Below are 19,535 nucleotides of genomic sequence, written 5' to 3' on the forward strand. Positions count from 1 at the left end.
ACCAAACACATCTAATAAGTTTAAGTAAGTCCACAAATTCATAATGGCATCAAAAAAACACCCAATACCTTGAAAGTGAGGAAAACCTTACCCACCCCCACCACCAAGTACAGAGGCCCCTCCATGTCCCCTGCCTCTTTGTAGAAAAGCTGAATAGCAGGCTCAAGCAGTTAACGATTAGGACAAGCATGTCACAGAATCTTTCAGTGTCTGGTGCACATTCCTGAGTTGTTTTACAGGTGCTGTAACTGCCACCAGAGGGAAAAAGCTAACTGCATGATGACTAAACTGTAGCCATGGTGTAAGCTGCTCTATCTTGAGCAATACTGGATCTATGGCTGGCACAATTCCAAGAACTGGCCTCAAGAGACTGGGATTAACCTTATTACTCATAATAATCTATATTTTTGTGGGCATCAAAATAATTGTAGCTTGCTCTACCCATATATGTAAGTGAGCAACTAAAATTGTCAGCAAAGAGATGCTACAGACCTAGGTTGACATCTTCCACTCTAAGACTACAGCACCCTATGTCAGCATGAAGAAGTTACGGAAGATGGACCCTTCACGCCTAATCCCATAGAAATGGAATGGTGTCTAACAGTGGGGATTTGTAAGCAACTAATTTGCCTTTTTCCTGTTTGCCTATTTCTGTTCCCCTTAAACCTCACAAAAGTGAGATCACTAAGTAACATTTAACCTAACTCCTGACTTACTCTCTACTAAGTGCACACAATACCTTACCTAATCTATTGATCCTTTCTCTAGATTAAAAGAAGCAGAATTGAAAAATTAAGTAGTTAAAGAATGACTGGCTCTCTACCCTGACCAGCCCCTTTAGCCATCCTGCAGGCAGATCCTACCGGTGAGATAATATCTGAAGAAGGATCATGAGGAGTCAGCTAGCCTGGATGCTGAAAAAGACACAGACCTTGACCTCTTGTCTCAAAGGTTCACTGAGAGTCTTTCCTCTTTTTCTTTTTAAACACTGTCATGGCTTAGCAGAATCTTTGGAATCGGTTTTAGGGACATGAGTCTGCCTTCTCCCCAGATTGCCAGCCTTCTGATTAAAGCAACTTTCCTTTCTACGGTTGGCTTTAAATATATATATATATATATATATGCACAACATGAGAGTTGCAAGTTAAATTTTATTTGGGGCAAAATGAGAACTGCAGCCAGAGAGACAGCATTTCGGATAGCGAGGGGAGGAGCCAGGATATATAGGAGTTTTGCAACAAAGGAGAGGTAGTCGGGAACTTCAAGAGATTATCCTTAATTAAAGGGAAGCAGATATCTCAAGTTAAGGAATTTAGTGCTATTCTATGTATGGGAGGATTCAAGAATCTGGGTCACTGAAATCATTCCTTTGATATGCTCCTCAGCTATCTGGGCCAGTATCCTGACACATCCTGAGTTTCCTCAGGGCTCTCCACAGGGAGTAGCTGCAGTTTGATGCCTGCTAGATGGCAGGCATTCTTTTCTGCCCTGAGTTACCTCAGCTCACCTTGGAGGGCTACAGTCCATAGATGACTGTGACATCCTTTGCTTGATATGGCAGGAAATATTCCATTTCTCAGATATTCCATTCTACTTATAAATATTCCATTTATGAGTCCCTACTCTTGGTCAGAAATTTGGCCAATGTTTGGGAGACATTACATAACTAAATTTTGTCCCACGGTGCTGGGAGGCTCATCCCAGATCAAACAAAAACCCTTGTTGATATGCTACTCCAGGTGCTAATTTTTGGATCAGGCACTGTTGAAAATTAAAGATTCTCTGGATCCTCTGTCTTACTAATCTAATTTTGATCCAGGAAATGTTTTCCCTAGTTGTGTCTTCCCATATCTAGAGTTGTACTATTATAATCATTGATCACATACAGAACTATATATTTGATCAACTGCTTCAAGTTGCCTAATCATCATTATTTTTGTTGGTGGCTTAGTCACACATTCAGTAATACAAGAAATGATAATCTTGTAAAACAGGCAAAATGCAATGTATATAGCTAATAACCGTAATAGAGTTATAAGTAAATATTTAAGCCAAGAACTTCGCACACCAAACCAGTTTTTGAAGAGGTTGTCAAGAGTAGGGAGTAGGTCACTTAGGGTGGAAATCTTACTTTTCATATGGGTAATTAAACATTATTTTAGAGGATTTATCTGGTATGAAACACATATTCAGTTTGAATTGTGGCACAGGTACCTCCCTAAGATGTTGTAAGGATGCCAAGGGCCATGCAGTTTTGTAGCACTGCTTTTTTTTTTTTTTTTTGTCATAGAGACCTAAGAATTCAGTAGGCTAGTATATTTCCCAAAGTCATAAAGTTATAAATCATATTTATCAGTTCATTCACTCCCATATTATTGATTCCTGATTTGGATGAAATAATCAGATTTTCCATCATTTGTTACATAGTTTAGTGGTATTATCTAAAGACCATCAGAAACTTATGTTTGTTTAAAAAGTTCTTTTTATGAGTCTTCTTGAAAATCTTCATTTTGTAAAAGCATTGGAACAAAACTCACAATAGCATGGTTAAAGATTTGAGTACAATGTAATTACTAGAAAACTTGGATATTTCCACAACATATAACATTTTAGAATAACTAGAATTATGACATTATATCAAGACATCTTACAATATGTATCCATACACGATAACCTAAAGGTCCTCTCCAATCACTTGACAATGTTTCTGAAGTAATTAAACATACCAAACAAACTTAGTTAGTTTAACATTTATCTCTGAGTTGTCTTAGGATGTTTTTTTGAAGTGTCCGGGAGTCAGCTGGAGGCTTAAAGAGCTTTAGTTAGATTTTGAGAGTTTTCTAAAAGTATCAGAAAAAGTTTTAAAACACAACAGGATCATAGGTCACTGTGAAACAATACTTACTTATTTAACAAAAGTTGCAAAATGATTAAAAGAAAACAACAAATACAGATCACTTAAGGGCACAGAAACTCACACAATCTGTTTCATATATCTGCATGGTGCCTATTTCTCATGTGGAATAGTCTGGAAACAAAAAGTACAGGGTAAATGCAACCATTCAACAATGTCATCAGGAAATAAAATCCTATGTGTTTTCTGACAATTATAACATTTAGGATAGAGTCAGGTACACAGGGTCACTAGGTATATTATAAGAAGATGTTCACTACACAAATCAGACCCAACACAAACATGTTAAGAACTGGAGAAAAGAGAATGTCAGAGAAAGTCATCAATTGAAGAAGGTGTAAAATCAGTGGGGTGGGTGGACATGTTGGAGCTTGCTGGAAGATGCAAATTATAGACTGGAACATAATGATAATTAGAAGCAAGTAAAATTATGTAACTTTCCAATAGTTACCTATTTTAAAATACACTTTAGGGGGACTTCCCCAGATAGAAAACATTTTAAACAACACTGTCATCAGATAAGGCCACTGGGTGTGTTGGAGTAAGGCCTAAGCAAGAGCATTCTGTGATCATGTCATCACGCAGGATCAAAAGAGAATTATGCAATCACAAAAATGATGAAATACAAAGCTGATGTTTCCTTACAAGTTAATTTTAGTTCTAGTCCCTTCTTTTTGCCATCCAAATAACCCAACTGTTACTGATTCCAAGGTCTCTCTGCTCACTACACAACAGGCCAACGACTTTATTCGAAAAACTGGCAGACTGAGAAGATGGTAGACTAGTGTCTCCGAAAAACCATCTTATCGGGGTCTGGATGCCAGCTTCTTTGATAGAATCAGAGAGGGAGAGGCAGGAAAATAAAGTAAAAAGTGTATAGTCTTGCAAAATATCTCCTGGCATGACTAGCCTTGGGGAAGGTATGTGTGTTAACTTCAGAGGTGGGTAGGGTTCCCTGACACAGACCATTGTGTATGATTAAAGCAACAAAAAGCAAAGGTTAAAGTCAAAGAAACAGATCCAACATGGAATCCAATTTAGCTCTTCCCTGTTACACAACCAGTTTTAAGACATGTTTTCTTTCTTTTCCATCAGTAAAATGTAATTTAATTCCTCATACTTTCTTTACTGAAAACACACGTTCTATTTTCCTACTGTATATTGAAATGGTTCCGTATTATTTCTATTGGCTTTAATTACATGTTTAAATTAGAATCCTCAACTCTTAAAAACCTTATTTCTAGTGAAAGTTAAGAAGTAAGCAGTTATGAACTGTTTTTTACATTAGCATTCTGTAGATTGGTGAACATAAATATCAGTGATAATTTCTAAAAACATTTGTTTTCTTAAAGAAAACATCTCAGGGTGGCACCAAACATTTTCATTAATAATCCTGAATACCTTTAGTTTCTCTATTTAGTAATTGATGTCTCAGTATCTTATTTTTTTTGGAAATTATCTATTCTATAAACTTCCATTACTTAAACTATCATAACTCTAGAACTTTGGGTTACCAAATATCTGTAAGGATCATTTTAAGTAAACATTTCTAAAATATAATTATTTTTAAAGAGTTTATCCAAAAGTTCTTATTTACATTTAAAATCTCATCATATCAAGTTATTTTCCTTGTAACAGATATAATAAGGTCTTATTTGATTTCTATTAAACCTAGGTACAATAAAGTATTGTTGCAATGCAAATAGAAATGATTGTTCTTTTTCCTCTTGCGAGCCAGGAAAACAAAGAGAATGTCAAACAGGCTAGAGGAGAAAGATAACATGGCCTGAAAGAGTTAATCATTCCTTCTTTTACTTTAGCTATCACTGATCTGTAGTAACTAAAAATTAACTTCCTTATACTATACCAATTACACGTGACACCTATCGCCCTTAACGCTGTGTGAGTTACATCCTGCCTCTCACTTGCTAAACTTATTTACAACTTGGAAGCTGCATTCCATATTACCGATGTAACAAATCACCCTCTATATTTTGTTCTGCATTTCAGAAAGAAGGTCTCCGGCCAATAAACCTTCTGTGCTTTTTTAAAATGGTGTCTATTTCTTTGTAAAAACTTCTCGTTTTGTTCATGTATGGCTTTCCTGATTTTATTTAGTTGTCTACCTGTGTTCTCCTGTCTTACACTGAGCTACTTTAAAGTTATTACTTTGAATTCTTTGTCTAGTTCTTAGATCTCCATTTTGTTACTTTTGGCTGCTGAAGTTTTATTAGTTTCCTTTGTAATGTAATATTTGCCTGATTCTTCATGACCTGTGTATCCTTGCACTGGTCTGTCATTTGAGGATGTAATCACCCTTTTCAGTCTTTCCAGGCTGGTTTAGCAGAGAAAGACCTTCACCAGTCAGCCTCACCTGGGAATCTGGATGGGCCAGCTGGTAGCATTCTTCGGTGATCGGGACATAATGATAGAATCTGTGTGGTCCAGGACCAGCTGTCAGTGTTCTTCAGTTGGGCAGGGCTTCTGGTGGGTCTTTCTAGTCAGACAGGGCTGCTGGCAGGATCAGCTGGTTGGGCTCCATGGTTGGCTGAGGCTAACTGGGAGGACTCTGTGATTAGGCAGGGGCCACATTTAGGCATGTCCATGCACAGAGGCCATGAGACTAACCATTGAGATCTGATTGCACAGACCACAAATTACCTAGCTCATTTTCCTGTTTGTTTGTTTTTTTCTAGATATTCCCATGTAGTTTAGCCATGGCAATTTCCCTAGTGTTCTGTGTTTTGATTATTATTGCTTTGTAGTGTATTTTGAAATCACGAAGTAGGATATTTCCAGCTTTGGTCTTGTTCAAGGTTGTTTTGGCTATGCAGGGTCTTTTGTGGTTTTACATGAATTTTAGGATTGTTTGTTTGATTTCTGTGAAAAAAACCATTAAAACTTTTATAGGGGTTGCATTGAATCTGTAGATCATTTTGATAGTATGGACATTTTAACAATATTAATTCTTCCACTCCAAGAACACAGGATATCTTTCCATTTGTTTGTGTCTTCTTCCATTTCTTTCATCAATATCTTATGGTTTTCAGTATACTGATCTTTCACCTCCTTGGTTAAGTTTATTAATGTATTTTAATTTTTTGACGTTATTGTAAATGCAATTGTTTTCTTAATTTCTTCTGTAGATAGTTTATCAGTGTTTAGAAATGTACGATATTTTTGCGTGTTGATTTTCTCTCTTGCAACTTTACTAAATTTTGTTTATTAATTTTAACAGTTTTGTTTTTGTTTGTTTTTGTTTTTGTTTTGTTTTTTGGTGGAGCCTTTAAGAGTTCCTGTATATAAGATCATGTTATTTGCTAACAGACAATTGAAGACTGGCTTCCTACAGGGAAAGACCTTCACCAGTCACCCCTGCTATTGAGTCTGGGGCATATCAGAGCTTTTCTGGTGATTTATTCTCTGGGCTTGGTGTGTATACTTCCCCAATTAGAAAGATTTGTCTGTTTCTTTTTTTCAGGAGCTCATAATCTCTTGCTCCCTCTGGTGTCTGTCTGCAGCACTTCGGGATTTACGACTACTGCCAAATGCCCCTGTTCTTTGTTCTCAGCAGCCCCTAGGCATCCAGACTATGCTTGTTCCCTTTGGTTCTCCAGGTCAGGAAAAACAGAAAACAGTCCCTCAGTCTATCCCACAAAGCAAACAAACAAACAAACAAAAAACATGACAAGTTGGACACATGTTTCCCTCTTCCCCTTCCTGCCAAAGGAGAAACCACATTTTGGGTGTTTTCTTCCTTTGAACTGTGCTTTGCTGGCAGGTGGATGGGTGGTAGTGGGTAAAATGCAACTGTTTTTCTTCTCCAGTTCAAAACAGCTGTACTCGGTTTTGCACTCATCTGTGTTACTGCAACTTCCTAGCTGGTTTCTGGAGTTCCTATAAATGTACTTTGGTCCATATGTTGTTGTTAAATTAGTGTCTCTTTAAAGAAATGAGAAGTGGGACTTTCCGTTCCACCGTATCTTTTAGTTGACTACCCTGCCTTCATTTTTAAAGTTTGACCTCTGAAAGCTTCTAATCTGTACCACTACCACTCCTTTCCTCTTGCCCTGCATCTGGGCAAGCTGAGAACAAAGCCTGGACACTCCCTCTTTTGGCATCAGAGAGAAGTTCAAACCATGAAAGCCCTGCTTCATGCGTGAAGGAATTTTCACCCCAACCTCTTCCCTTAATTATGGTAAAAGCCAAGCCAATTTCCTTTCTTTGCTTTCTTATGCCATTTTCAGACCTACTTAGGAGACTACTTTACTTATCCCAGGGAAGAGGGGACTTCCCTGGTGGTACAGTGGTTAAAAAGCCACCTGCCAATACAGGGGACATGGGTTTGAACCTTGGTCTGTGAAGATCCTGTAACAGGGAAGAACTAAATTGGACTCCACGTTCGATCTGTTTCTTTGCTTTTCGCTGCTTTTGTTACTATAATCATACATGATGGCCTTCCTCAGGGAACCCTGCCCCTCTGCCTGAATGTTGAACTAAAGTGCCTCTGTTCAGCTCACAGGCAGATAATCTGTCCTGCCCATCTGTGTGAATGGCTGCAGAAAAGAAGAAATTAACATATCCCCTTCCAAGGCTAGTCATTCCCAGAGATGTTTTGTAAGACTGATGGCCCTTTTACTTTACTTCCCCATCACCTCTCCCTCTCTATTCTGTCCTTTTGCTTTACTTCCTGACCACTTCTCCCTCTCTGATTCTATAAAACCAACTTGCATCCAGACCCCGATAAGATGGTTTTTTGGAGATACTAGTCTGCCATCTTCTCAGTCTGCTGGATTTCCAAATAAAGTCGTGTTCCTTGCATTAACACCTCGTCTCTGATTCATTGGCCTGTTGTGTGGTGCGCAGTGGGAGCTTGGACTCGGTTACATTCCCATATGCCGTGGAACAACTAAGCCCATGTGCCACAACTACTGACTTGTGCTCTAGAGCCCATGAGCCACAACTACTGAGCCCATGTGCTACAGTTACTGAAGCCTGTGTGCTCAGAGCCTATGCTCCACAACGAGAAGCCACTGCAATGAAAAGCCTGTGCACTGCAACAAAAAGTAGCCCCCACTCACCACAACTAAAGAAAGCCCATGTGCAGCAACGAAGACCCAACACAGCCAATAAATAAGTAAATAAATAATAAATTCATTAAAAAAATAAAAAAGAGATGGCACAATTAAACATGATAGGAAATAACAAGGGGGAAGAGCTAAAGATTCAGCAGATATTTATAAGATAAAGTATTTTGAATGACTATGTTCTATTCTATTCAAGGATGATAAAATTAAATGTTCCTAGAAAAAATATAAAATACAAAATCTGACTCAGGGAAAAATAAATGACCTGACTAGTTCTCTAACCATGAAAGAAACTGAATAACTATTTAAAACTATTCCCCAAAATGAGACACCTTATCATATTGTTTTACATACAGTATCCACCAAACATTCTAGAAAACAGAAAATTTCAGTCTTACAGCAAATTTTTCTGAAAATAGAAAAATGGGAAATACTAAAGTCTTTTTGTTAGCTTACCATAATTTTGATATCAAAAGACAAGGGCAGTTTGGAAAAGTATTGACTAACATTATTCAGAAACAAAAGTATAAAAATACTACAGAAATTTTGCAAAGTCAAATCAAAGCATATAAAAAACATAATACACGATGATCAAACTGAGCTTCTCCTGGAATGAAATATTAGGTCAAAGTTGGAATATGCATTAATGTTATTATTACCTTTCAATATCCATTCATGATTTAAAGTTCTAGTGAATACAAAAAAGAAAATTGCTTATGAATGTAGAATTAGAGAGAATCTCCTTAATTTGATTAAAAAAATGCCTATAGCAAGCATCATACAACTTGTATATCATTTAAATTATAGCAAATATCATATACAATTAGCAATGTAATAAAGATTATTGCATTAAACATAGCTGTTCAAAATAATGGTGGAGTACTAGTCATTTCAGTAAGAGAATAAAATGGAAAAAAAAAGTTATTTTAGGAAGGGAGGAAGAGACTGGCCATTACACAGAAAATCTAGAAAATCTACAGACAAATTGCTTCAACTTATAAAAGAAGTCATCATATTCATGTGATAAAAGATTAATAACCCAAACTGCATTTCTATACAGTAGCAAAGAAACAGCTAAGAGAGAAAAACAAAGATGCCATGTACAATAACAACCAAAGTATGTTAATTAGGAATAAGTCCAATAAAATATTTGCAAACTCTTATTAAAGAACATTTTGAAACTTTTTTGTTTTCAATTGTTATCACTAAGTATTATCTTGTATGCTGGGGCATCACTCAAGATTGGAGATCTGAAATAATAGTTTCTGAGCTTGAAAACTATCCCCATTCTCTGTCCTTAGAGTTATCTTTGAATGTCTGTGGTCCCAGCTAAATTGGAGTTACTTTAAGTCCTATTATAAAACAGAGGAAAGGAAACAAGTGGTATCAGGGTCCATAAGAGGCTCCTGGAACTGCTTATGCTATGCTTCTAACCTCTGCTTTCTCACCTAGAACGGGGGTGGGCACAGTATGACCTGTGAGCCAAATACAGCCTCACTTCTTCCATTAGGGATTGTCTACAGCTGCTTCCCTGCTAAAAGAGCCAAGCTGAGTAGTTGTTACCAGAGACTGTATGACCTGCAAAGTTAAAAATATGTACTATCTGGCCCCTTCAGAAAGCTTGATGACCCCCGCATGAGAATGTTAATACCATGGAGACATTAGCTCTCTCTTGTGCACTGCTTTAAGTCCAGAATGTGGAGCATTGGATGCTTTCTGCCCCTCCCCTGCACTCAGTGTCCTCTCCCCTTCTCTCTTACCCCTTGGCTTCTCTAGTAGGCATAAGAGGGTGGACTCAGCAATCAGTATCATTCAAGAGCAAGGAGATTGCCAAGCTCTGGTGGAAATGACCATAGCACCATGGCAAAGCTGTGTGCCTGGGATGCTGTCAACCAGGTGCTATGTGTGCAGTGCTTTGTAGATGACACGTGCACCCTGAAACTCACCACAACCCAAGACTATGGGATTCAGCTTTAAGAAGCTGTGGTCTCTTATGAAAGTCAGTAATGTACAAAACCAAGAGGATGACTGGTTTGGCCAAAGCACGAGACATAAACATTTGAACCTTGATATCAGGCAGCTGCTCAGAAAGCTGAGTGTGTGTCATGGTGAGATTTGGGAAAGGCTCTGATGAGAGTACCTTTTGGGAGTTCTCATACCATATATGTCTCAACTCTTAAGGTATAAAAGAATTTTATAATAATTTTCTTGATAAACTAAGAAACTGCTAAATAATGACCTCCATGATGGCCTAGGCTCAACATTATGAAACTTTATTAAAAGACACTAAAGAAAACTGAGATAAGAGGAGAGACATAAAATCTTTCAGGTAAAATATGTATAATTTAAAGATATCATTTCTCCCAGAATTAATCTATAGATTCAAAACAATTTCTTTGAAAATCTCAATCGAGTTTTCTGAGAACTTGGCAAGTGATTTTCAAAATTTATGTGGAAGAGCAAAATAGCCAGGAATTGGCAAGACACAGCAGAATAAGAACAAGACTGGGAATCATAGTCTAATATATATCAAGACATCTCCCAGAGCTGTGATGATTAAGCCAGCCAACATTATGGGCACAGAGATAACCAAGTGGACCAACAGTAAAGAACAGAGAGCCAGGAAACAAATCCAAGCTTAAACAGAAACTTGATGTAGACAGAGCTGACATTATGTATTAAAACACAGTTCATTCAGAAAAGGATGCTGGCACAGTTGCTATCCATTTAGAAGAAAATGAAATTGATCTTGTGCTTCATTTTACATACAAAGACCAAATACACATGGATCAAGATTTTTACGGATCCATATGCTCACCAGCATTTGATGTTGTCAGTGTTCTGGATTCGGCTGTTCTAATAGCCCGAGTGAAACCATAGGCACCAAAAGAGTAAAATGCCAGAGGTGGTCTTTAAAGATGGTGACATGAGAGGCTTCTAAACTTCCCACCTCCCATGGACACACAAAAGAAGTAGTTATACATGAAGCAATCCCCTCTGAAAGAAATCCGGAAAGTGGCTGAGTGACTCCTACACATTGGACAAGTGAGCAAATACCCACATTGAAACAGGTAGGAAAGTCTGAGGCACACACTTGCCATAAACCCCACCCCCAGCACAGTGCCAAAAACCAAAAACCAAAAACCAAACAAAAAACCCAAAACAGAGGGAACCCTCAAGTATCAGTTTCTGTCTGAAGAGTGAATGGTTTGGACTCCACAACTAGCACCTCAGTTTTTAAGATTCCTATCATAGGGATGGACCTCCAAAACCCTTAGCTCTGCAAGCCATGGAGTTTGTGTCCACGAGACCCACAAACTGCTATAGCACACAAAGAAGCAGTTATTAATGGGAGTGAACACTCACTGCAGCTATCATCCCAGTGCTCAGAGCTGAGGGAGCAGGAAAAAAATTGCCCATCTCCCAGTCTTTTCCTGAATGGAATCTATTTGCATACTTTAAAAGCTGCTACCTGGCATTTGTAGAGACATGGATGGACCTAGAGGTTGTCATACAGGGTGAAGTAAGTCAGAAAGAGAAAAACTAATATCGTATATTAATGCATATACGTGGAATCTTAAAAAATTGGTATAGACGATCTTACTTACAAAGCAGAAATAGAGACACAGACCTAGAGAACAAACATATAGATATCAAGGGGGAAAAGTGTGTGCGGGATGAATTGGGAGACTGGAATCCACATATATACACTATTGATACTGTTGCAGAAAAAAACTGATCCCATGAGAAACCAAGCACAACACTCGAAGAGTTGGAGAACTCAGGTTTATTGAGCCGGCGGACCCAGATGAGCTAACGCTCCAAAATTCTGGGGCCCCGTTTCAGGGGAGTCTTCTCCTTATATAGGTTAAAACATACAGCTATAATTGGTACAAACTGATTGGCTACAAATTACTAAAGGTCACGGGCAGTTACAGAGCACCGGAGTTGCCATGGGTTACACACATAGTAGGGGGTCCTAACAGGAACTTGTAGGAGCCGGACATTCCATTCCTATCAGGACTAAGGTCCCAATTTGTATTCTCACATTGGTTGCAGGTTGAAGTTAATGGTCACTTAACAAGTCTATGTGCAAAGGGTCTCCAACAAAGGCTTGGGGTGGGTGCCTGAGACCGAGACATTCTTCCCTTATCTGATCACTCTCAGTAATTCATTTTAGTGTTTAACTGAGAGTGGCGAGCAGGCCTTTGCAAGATAGAGGAGAGTAAACAGTTACAAGTATGGAAGTTTCAATTTCCTCATCAATACTGTATATAAAATATATAACTAATGAGAATTTACTGTGTAGCACAGGAAACCTACTCAGTGCTCTGTGGTGACCTAAATGGGAAGGAAATCCAAAAAAGAGGGAATGTATGTATACATATAGCAGATTCACTTTGCTGTGTGGTAGAAACTAACACAACATTGTAAAGTAACTATACTCCAAAAAAAAAAAAAAGCTGCTATCTGAGGTCAGGCTTCTTATTTAGCACAAATCTAGTGGCTGATGCATTCTTCCTCAGAGACCAGGGAAGACTGCAAACACTCCCCATCACCCTCCCCATCCTGCCCACCCCAAGTAGCCATTGTCTCACTGAAAGGAGCTTGTACATATGTCTTTGGCTCAGCTTTTGTGGCTGCTACCCAAGGGGACATCTCCCCAGATCACATGGCTCTGATAGCCAACAGGGCTTCCATTCAGGAGTCCCATAGACTATAGCAAACAAAGAAGCAGTTCTTAACTGGCTATCTCCCCAGGGCTCATTGTAGAGCAAGCAGAAATTCCCATCTCCCCAGTTTTTCCCTTAAAGGGGTCTATTTGCATACTTCAAATGTTGCCACCTGAGGGTCAGGTTTCAGTTCCAGCTTGCATCTATGGGCTGATGGCAATCCTCCAGAGAGGCAAGGAAAGTGTGGGAACATCTGCTTTGCCCTCTTTCTCTAGCCCACTCCAAGTCACCAGTATCTCTATGGGAGAAGGTTATACACATGTCTGCTGCTTGATCTTTTGCAGTTTCTGTCTGAGCAAAGGGCCCCTGGATTGCCTGACTCTGATAGACAACAGGGCACACATTCAGGAGTCCCACAGAACTGTGGTCAAAAAGTTCTTAATGGGTTTAGGAGCAACCATCCTATGGTTATATGCCGAAGGCCAGCTCCGGCGGGTCCAGGAGTACCCAAGGGATGAGTGGCGTCCGCGCAAGGAAGAGACGAGGAGGCCTGTGTCAGCTATGCAGGATCTCCTTCTATTGCTAGAGCTTTGTGTGTTTATATAGTAAGCATATCTCAGAAAAAATCTTTTTATTCTCCGAGCAGCACTGGTTTGGCTTGCAAACCCTGTGACTCTGAGGTAAGCATATGTAAATAACTTCTTAATCTTATATCTAAGCAAACTATAGCCCTTAGCACCCATATCTATGCCTATTGTCTATGTCTATACTTATGCTTGCTGCAATCAGGAGCATTCCTGAGTTTAAAGTATATACAAAAAGAGCCACCCTTCCCTTTTCTCCAGCATTTAGTAGCCTGAGGTGCCCACCTTTTCCACCAAGGAGTGGTGGGAGGGGACTTGGTGGGGCAGACACAGAGAAAGAATGTGTCAAACCCTGGTTCTTTCCTGAGGACATAGAAACAGGGAGGGGAAGTGGGTGGGGAAGTGGGTGGTAATAACCTAAACATTCCTCTCATTTCTGGTTCCCCAAGTGGTGCCCCTCTTCCTAGAAATATTTCCGAGTTTCCTCCAGGGAATGTTCTTCCGGGGACCTTGCTTCAGAGGGAAAGAACATGCTGGGCTAATCAAGATTCCTAGTAAGCATAGTATTACAAAGAAACAAAGAACAGAATGTAAAATGGGTAAAGATGGTCTGGGGCCTGTCCTTGCGGAGCGGTCTCCTTGAGATCCTCCTGTTCCAAAACGCCCTTCCAAGGAGTCCTCACCTTGTGGTCTTCCTTGGAGCCTGGTGACCTTGTCACAGCATTGGCTTGTCCAGATGGCTCCCAACAGTTATATACCCCAGCTGAAGGCAGAGGGCACAAATAAAAAAATCCTACCTCCCAGTTTCTTCCTTAGAAGGGCGTAGCATTATACTTTCCCAGATGCTGCCTGAGGTCTAGTTTCCAACCGGCCTGTATCTGGGTACTGACTGTGTAAGCAGCTCCTTTGCCCCTTTTCTGTTTGTTCATCCCTGTTTTTCTCAGACTGTAATCATAAAGATTAGATCACTAGGCAACATTTAACCTAGCTCCTGATTTCTGCTTTACTGAATGTACATAATGCCTTGCCTAAACTGTTGATTTCTTTCCTGGATTAGAAACAGTAAGAGTGAAGGATTAAGTAGTTAAAGAATGACTGACTCTTTACCCCTAGATTCCCTTTAGTAAATTTGCAGACAGACCCCACAGGCACAGGCAGACCATGCAGGCAAGAAAGCATCCAATTGCAGGCAGACCATGCAAGCAAGACAGCCTCCCAAGAAAAATTAGAAGTCAGCAGGTCTGCACAAAATGGAAAAATGACAAAGAATCTGACCTGCCTTAATGATTAACTGAGATTGTTTCCCCCTTTACCCTTTAAAAATTGTCATGGCTGAGCATACTCTTTGGAGTTGGTCTCTGGACATGAGTCTACCTTCTCCCCAGATTGCTGGCTTTTCTGAAAAAAGCATCTTTCCTTTTTGCTGACACTTGCCCCTCAATTATTGGCTTTTGAGAAGTGAGCAGCAGAACCTGAGTTCAGTAACAACAGTGAATCTCCCATTTAGGATATGGATGGGTATTGGCATACCCACAATTCCTGGGAGCCACTAAGAATAAAGGTGGCTTGGTCAATCACAAAGGTTTGTGACACAACCAGAAGCATGAACTAAGCTGATTGATGAGGTTCATCTCCTACACAAGACCAGTATCAAAACTAGGGAAGGTGGCAGCTTAAATCTATAATTATTTCAAAATGAAAATTTTAATTTAAAAAAAGAAATGTCAGCTGAGTTGTATTTCATTATATATAATAACTGAAATCAGGTATGTTAAACACAGTTTCAGAGATTCAGCTAGTGTTAGCCCACATCAAATAATAATTGAACAAAAGGCTTTTAAAAATCCCTGCAGCTTTGGATGGACCTAGAGACTGTCATACAGAATGAAGTGAGTCAGAAAGAGAAAAACAAGTATCAAATATTACACATATATCCAGAATATAGAAAAATGGTACAAATCAACCAGTTTGCAAGGCAGAAATAGAGACACAGATGTAGAGAACAAACATATGGACACCAAGTGGGGAAAGTGGAGGGGGAGGTGTTGGGGGGGGAATGAATTGGGAGATTGGGATTGCCATATATACATTATTAATAAGGAAAAAAATATCAAATTGTACACTTTAAATATAGGCAGTTTATTGTATGTCAATTGTATCTCAAAAAAAGTTCTTAAAGAAAAAAAAATCCCTGTAGCTTTAAACATTAAAACAATGATCTTTAGCTTATTTAAACTTCAGGATGCCATCCTGTGCCATCCAAAGTAAACAGGGATTAAAGCCATGAATGAGAAATGGTCAAAGATAAACAAAACTAGACACTACCTAACACAGTGAAGACAGATTGGGAGACAAATGCGAATTTATGTCAGGGAAAGGGGTTGGGGTCAGTGATGGGAAATTACAGAGAAAATATGAGGAATAGGGGATTCTGGTTAAAGAGACATAACAAAATTCTTGCTGAAGGCCGGCCAGGGTGGTCAGATACCAAGGGTGGGGGATGAGAAATTTGATCAGATATTGAGAGTGATCTGATAGTGCATGTGGAGGGTTCTCTCTAAACTGATTTAGCAATATTCTTGCTACAACTGGGTGATTCAGGCCAGACAATGACAGACACCAAGGTCAAGGCCTAGAGGGCTTAGAGGAGCTTGACTAACTTCAGCCAAGGAGAGAGTTTTTGTCAATAGTGTGGACTAAGAATGCTATCTACCATATCAGTAAACAAAAGATGTCACAGTCATTAGTGATTGCAACCACCCCCTGAGTCCTGAGGGAACTCAGGAAGGAAACAAAGATACCTGCCATCTAGTGGTTATCAGACTGCAGCCATGCCCAAGTGTGCACCTTAAGGAAACTCAGTGTGTGAAAACACAGGATACTGGCCCCAGATAGCTGAGGCTTTGAATCCTTTCCTTTGACGGCAAGCAAGGACTTTGCCCCAAGTCTGCACTACTTTTTTCTCTCAACTGTTTTTATTTCCCTTGTCTTGCATCTCTTCCTTTCCCTAACTAACGACTGCTTGAACCTGCCTGTTGCAACTCAGGGAAGGTCATGGAGGCTGCATGAAGCCTATTTCTTATAATCAAAGAAATGGGGGACACAGGAAGACTTTTGTGCCCAGGAACCCCACAGGGTCCTACTCAGTATCAGGCCTAGATTTTTGGTTCTTTTAGTCCAGGATGGTGCTTTTTGGTGACCTGAGGGACTTTGACCATAGTTAGCTTATTTCCTCTGTTTCTAAAACTTTTTTCATTTATTTTTCTTTTTTCTTTTCCCCTCACTTTTATATGGTTTGCTAGTATTGTTAGTTAGTGTTGCTATTATTGTTAGTTAATGTTGTTAGTATTGTTAGTAGTAGGTCACCATGATGCAAGGCCTTGAGGCCATCCTGGCTGATGTATAGACCCACACCGACAATTACCAACTCCTCAAGACCATTGGCCAGGTCACTTTGCTGAGGTGAGGTTGGCCCCGCACATCCTGATTGGCACAGGGGTGGCTGTGAAGGTCATTAGCAAGAGTCAGTAGAGCTAGAGGAGACTGTTCCACAAAGTCCAGAACATGAAGGCCCTGAATCACCCCAAGATCATAAAACTATTCAAGATGATTGCACTCTCCTTGGTTATGGAGTATGTTATCAGAGGAGAGGTGTTCAATTATCTACTGGACCACTGTGACATGAAAGAGAAATAGGCCCAAGGTAAATTCTGGCAAGTAGTGTCCAGTGTGTAATACTGCCACCAGAAGGGCATCGTCTACAGGGACCTGAAGGCTGAGAACTCACTTTTTGATGCTAATTCAATTATAAAAATTGTATATCTTGGCTTTAGCAATTAGTTTACCTTTGGCAGCAAACTGGATTCCTTCTGTGGCAGTTCCCCTTATGCTGCCCCAAAACTCTTCCGGGGCCCAAAATATGATGGCCCAACAGTGCATTTGGGAAGCCTATAGTCAACCTCTATACTATGGTCACTGGGTCCCTTTCTGTGGACAGAACTTCAGGGAGCTGCTGCAATGGGTACTGGGCATAATATACCACATTTCTTCCTTAATATTCATGGAGTGGGAAAACCTGCTCAAGAAATTCCTGATCCTAAACCCCATTGAGAGAGTCACTTGAACAGAAACCACAAAGAACCCATGAATTGATGAACAGGGACCAGGAGGAGGAACTGAAGCCTCACATCAAGCCACCTCCTGACTATAAGGAGCCTCAGCAGACTAAGTTGATAGTGTTTATGGGCTACACATGAGAAGAGATCCAGGACTCATTGATGGGCCAGAAGTATAAGTGATGACCGTCTATTTACAAGAGCTTGAGGGGTACCATCACCATGAAACCCATGCCCGCTGCTAATCCCACCAATAGCTGCAGTCTTTCCCATCCTGCAAGTCACTGCAGAGGGTCTCTACTGATCCAAAATAGACAGTTTCAACCATTTGCACCTTTAAGTCCTACTATAAGAATAGCAACACAGAAAATCAATGGCCAGGAGAGGACCGGGAGTCAGGGTAGAAGTTCAGCAGCATAGCCATTGCAGAAAATCAGTGGTTTTCATAGGCAGACATCTGTGTTTCAGCTCAGGCAGAAAGACTCTGCATGAAGCTCAAAGCAGAGTGGAATCAATCAAACATTCAATGGTGGGCAGCTAATACAAGAAAGAATGAGGAGGTCAAGCTGTGCTCCATGCACTTTACATAGAGCATGAATATCCTAAGCTCCATGGAGCCCAACAATATGGTGCAGGAGATCAAGCAGGTGCAGGGCACAAACAGTGTGGGCAGAAGCAGTGCAGAGATAAATGCTAGTGTTTGTGCATGACAAGTCCAGCCTAGGGGAGGTGTGCAAATGACTGTGATATTCTTTCTAGTGTTCAAATTAAGAGGCTGTGTGGCACCTCCATGGACTTCAAAAGCATCATGTCCAAAATAACTGCTGAGCTCAAAGGATGGCTAGGAGCTACCTGGGAGATAAGAGGAGAAGCCCCTTGGACATAGCTCAGGCCAGCTTCTCCACCTCCACCTGGGAAAAACCTCAAAGACTGTTTTTTCTTCTCACCTCCCTTCCCTTTCCTCCTCTTTTCTAGTATTTTCTAGTATTTCTGTGTTTATGGCAGAGGGGAGATGGCTCAGGATTTCTTGCCAGCCAACTGAGAAGACACAGTATAATGACCTCATCAGGGAAGGACTCATTACTGCTTGGCCTTAGGCAAGAGCTGGAAGGAAGTTGGCTTCACCAAGAACTTTCAACAGCTGACCCTATTCTGCATGGACAGCAGCTCCATGTGTAAGAATTGATTTCAGCTGTGTTCAGACTCCAAGCTTCAGGAGTACAAAAGATCCTTCAGTTGCTGAAGAGTAGGAGTCACAAGCATTTCTGGTAGTTTATCATAGGCTACAGTAATCTTGCTACAGCTCAAGAAATGGCTATTTCTGCACAGAATTAGGGCTGCACCTATGTGGCTGAGTTTCCTGTCTGTATAATGTAGGAGTTTGAGCCTTTCCACTGTGATTTTTTTTTTCCTTTTTATAAAAGTGGCATGGAGCAGTCAGTCTAAGAGGCATGCCTTAGGTATGGGTAGTTTGGCCAGCCCAGCGGTCCAAGTATGGCCCTCTGTGGTGAGCCAGATGTCCTAAGTCTCCAGAGGCAGAGGTTATGGTAAGAGACAACAGCTTGGAAGAATGGAGGGAGTGGAGCGAAAGGTGGTTTTGAAAGGACAAGTTCCAGGTCCTCAAGTACTGGGTTTTTTCATTTTAAGCAGTGAATTTATGGTTTCAGATACCCAAAAGGGAGCTTCTGCATGAGTTCCTAAGAAGCCTATGTAACCAAGACAAATGTTATTCAATAATAACTATTGCAATATGGAAGAGAGTCCAGTGTAAGCTGAGCCCAACTTCAACTAGTGCAGAGGTGACTGTGTGTTTTAAAGCAGAGATCCCCAACCTTTTTGGCACCAGGGATTGTCTTCTGGAAGACAATTTTTCCATGGGTGTGGGGGGATGGTTTCAGGATGATTCAAGCACATTACATTTATTGTGCACTTTATTTCTATTATTATTACATGTAATTATTATATTAAATAATTATACAACTCATCATAATGCAGAATCAGCGGCAGCCCTAAGCTTGTTTTCCTGCAACAAGATGGTCCCATCTGGGGGTGATGGGAGACAGTGACACCTGAATATCCACCTCAGATCATCAGACATTAGATTCTCATAAGGAGAACGCAACCTAGATCCCTCATATGTGCAGTTCACAGTCGGGTTCATG

This window comes from Hippopotamus amphibius, chromosome 15, assembly GCF_030028045.1.
Source record: "Hippopotamus amphibius kiboko isolate mHipAmp2 chromosome 15, mHipAmp2.hap2, whole genome shotgun sequence".
NCBI classification, from domain to species: Eukaryota; Metazoa; Chordata; class Mammalia; order Artiodactyla; family Hippopotamidae; genus Hippopotamus; species Hippopotamus amphibius.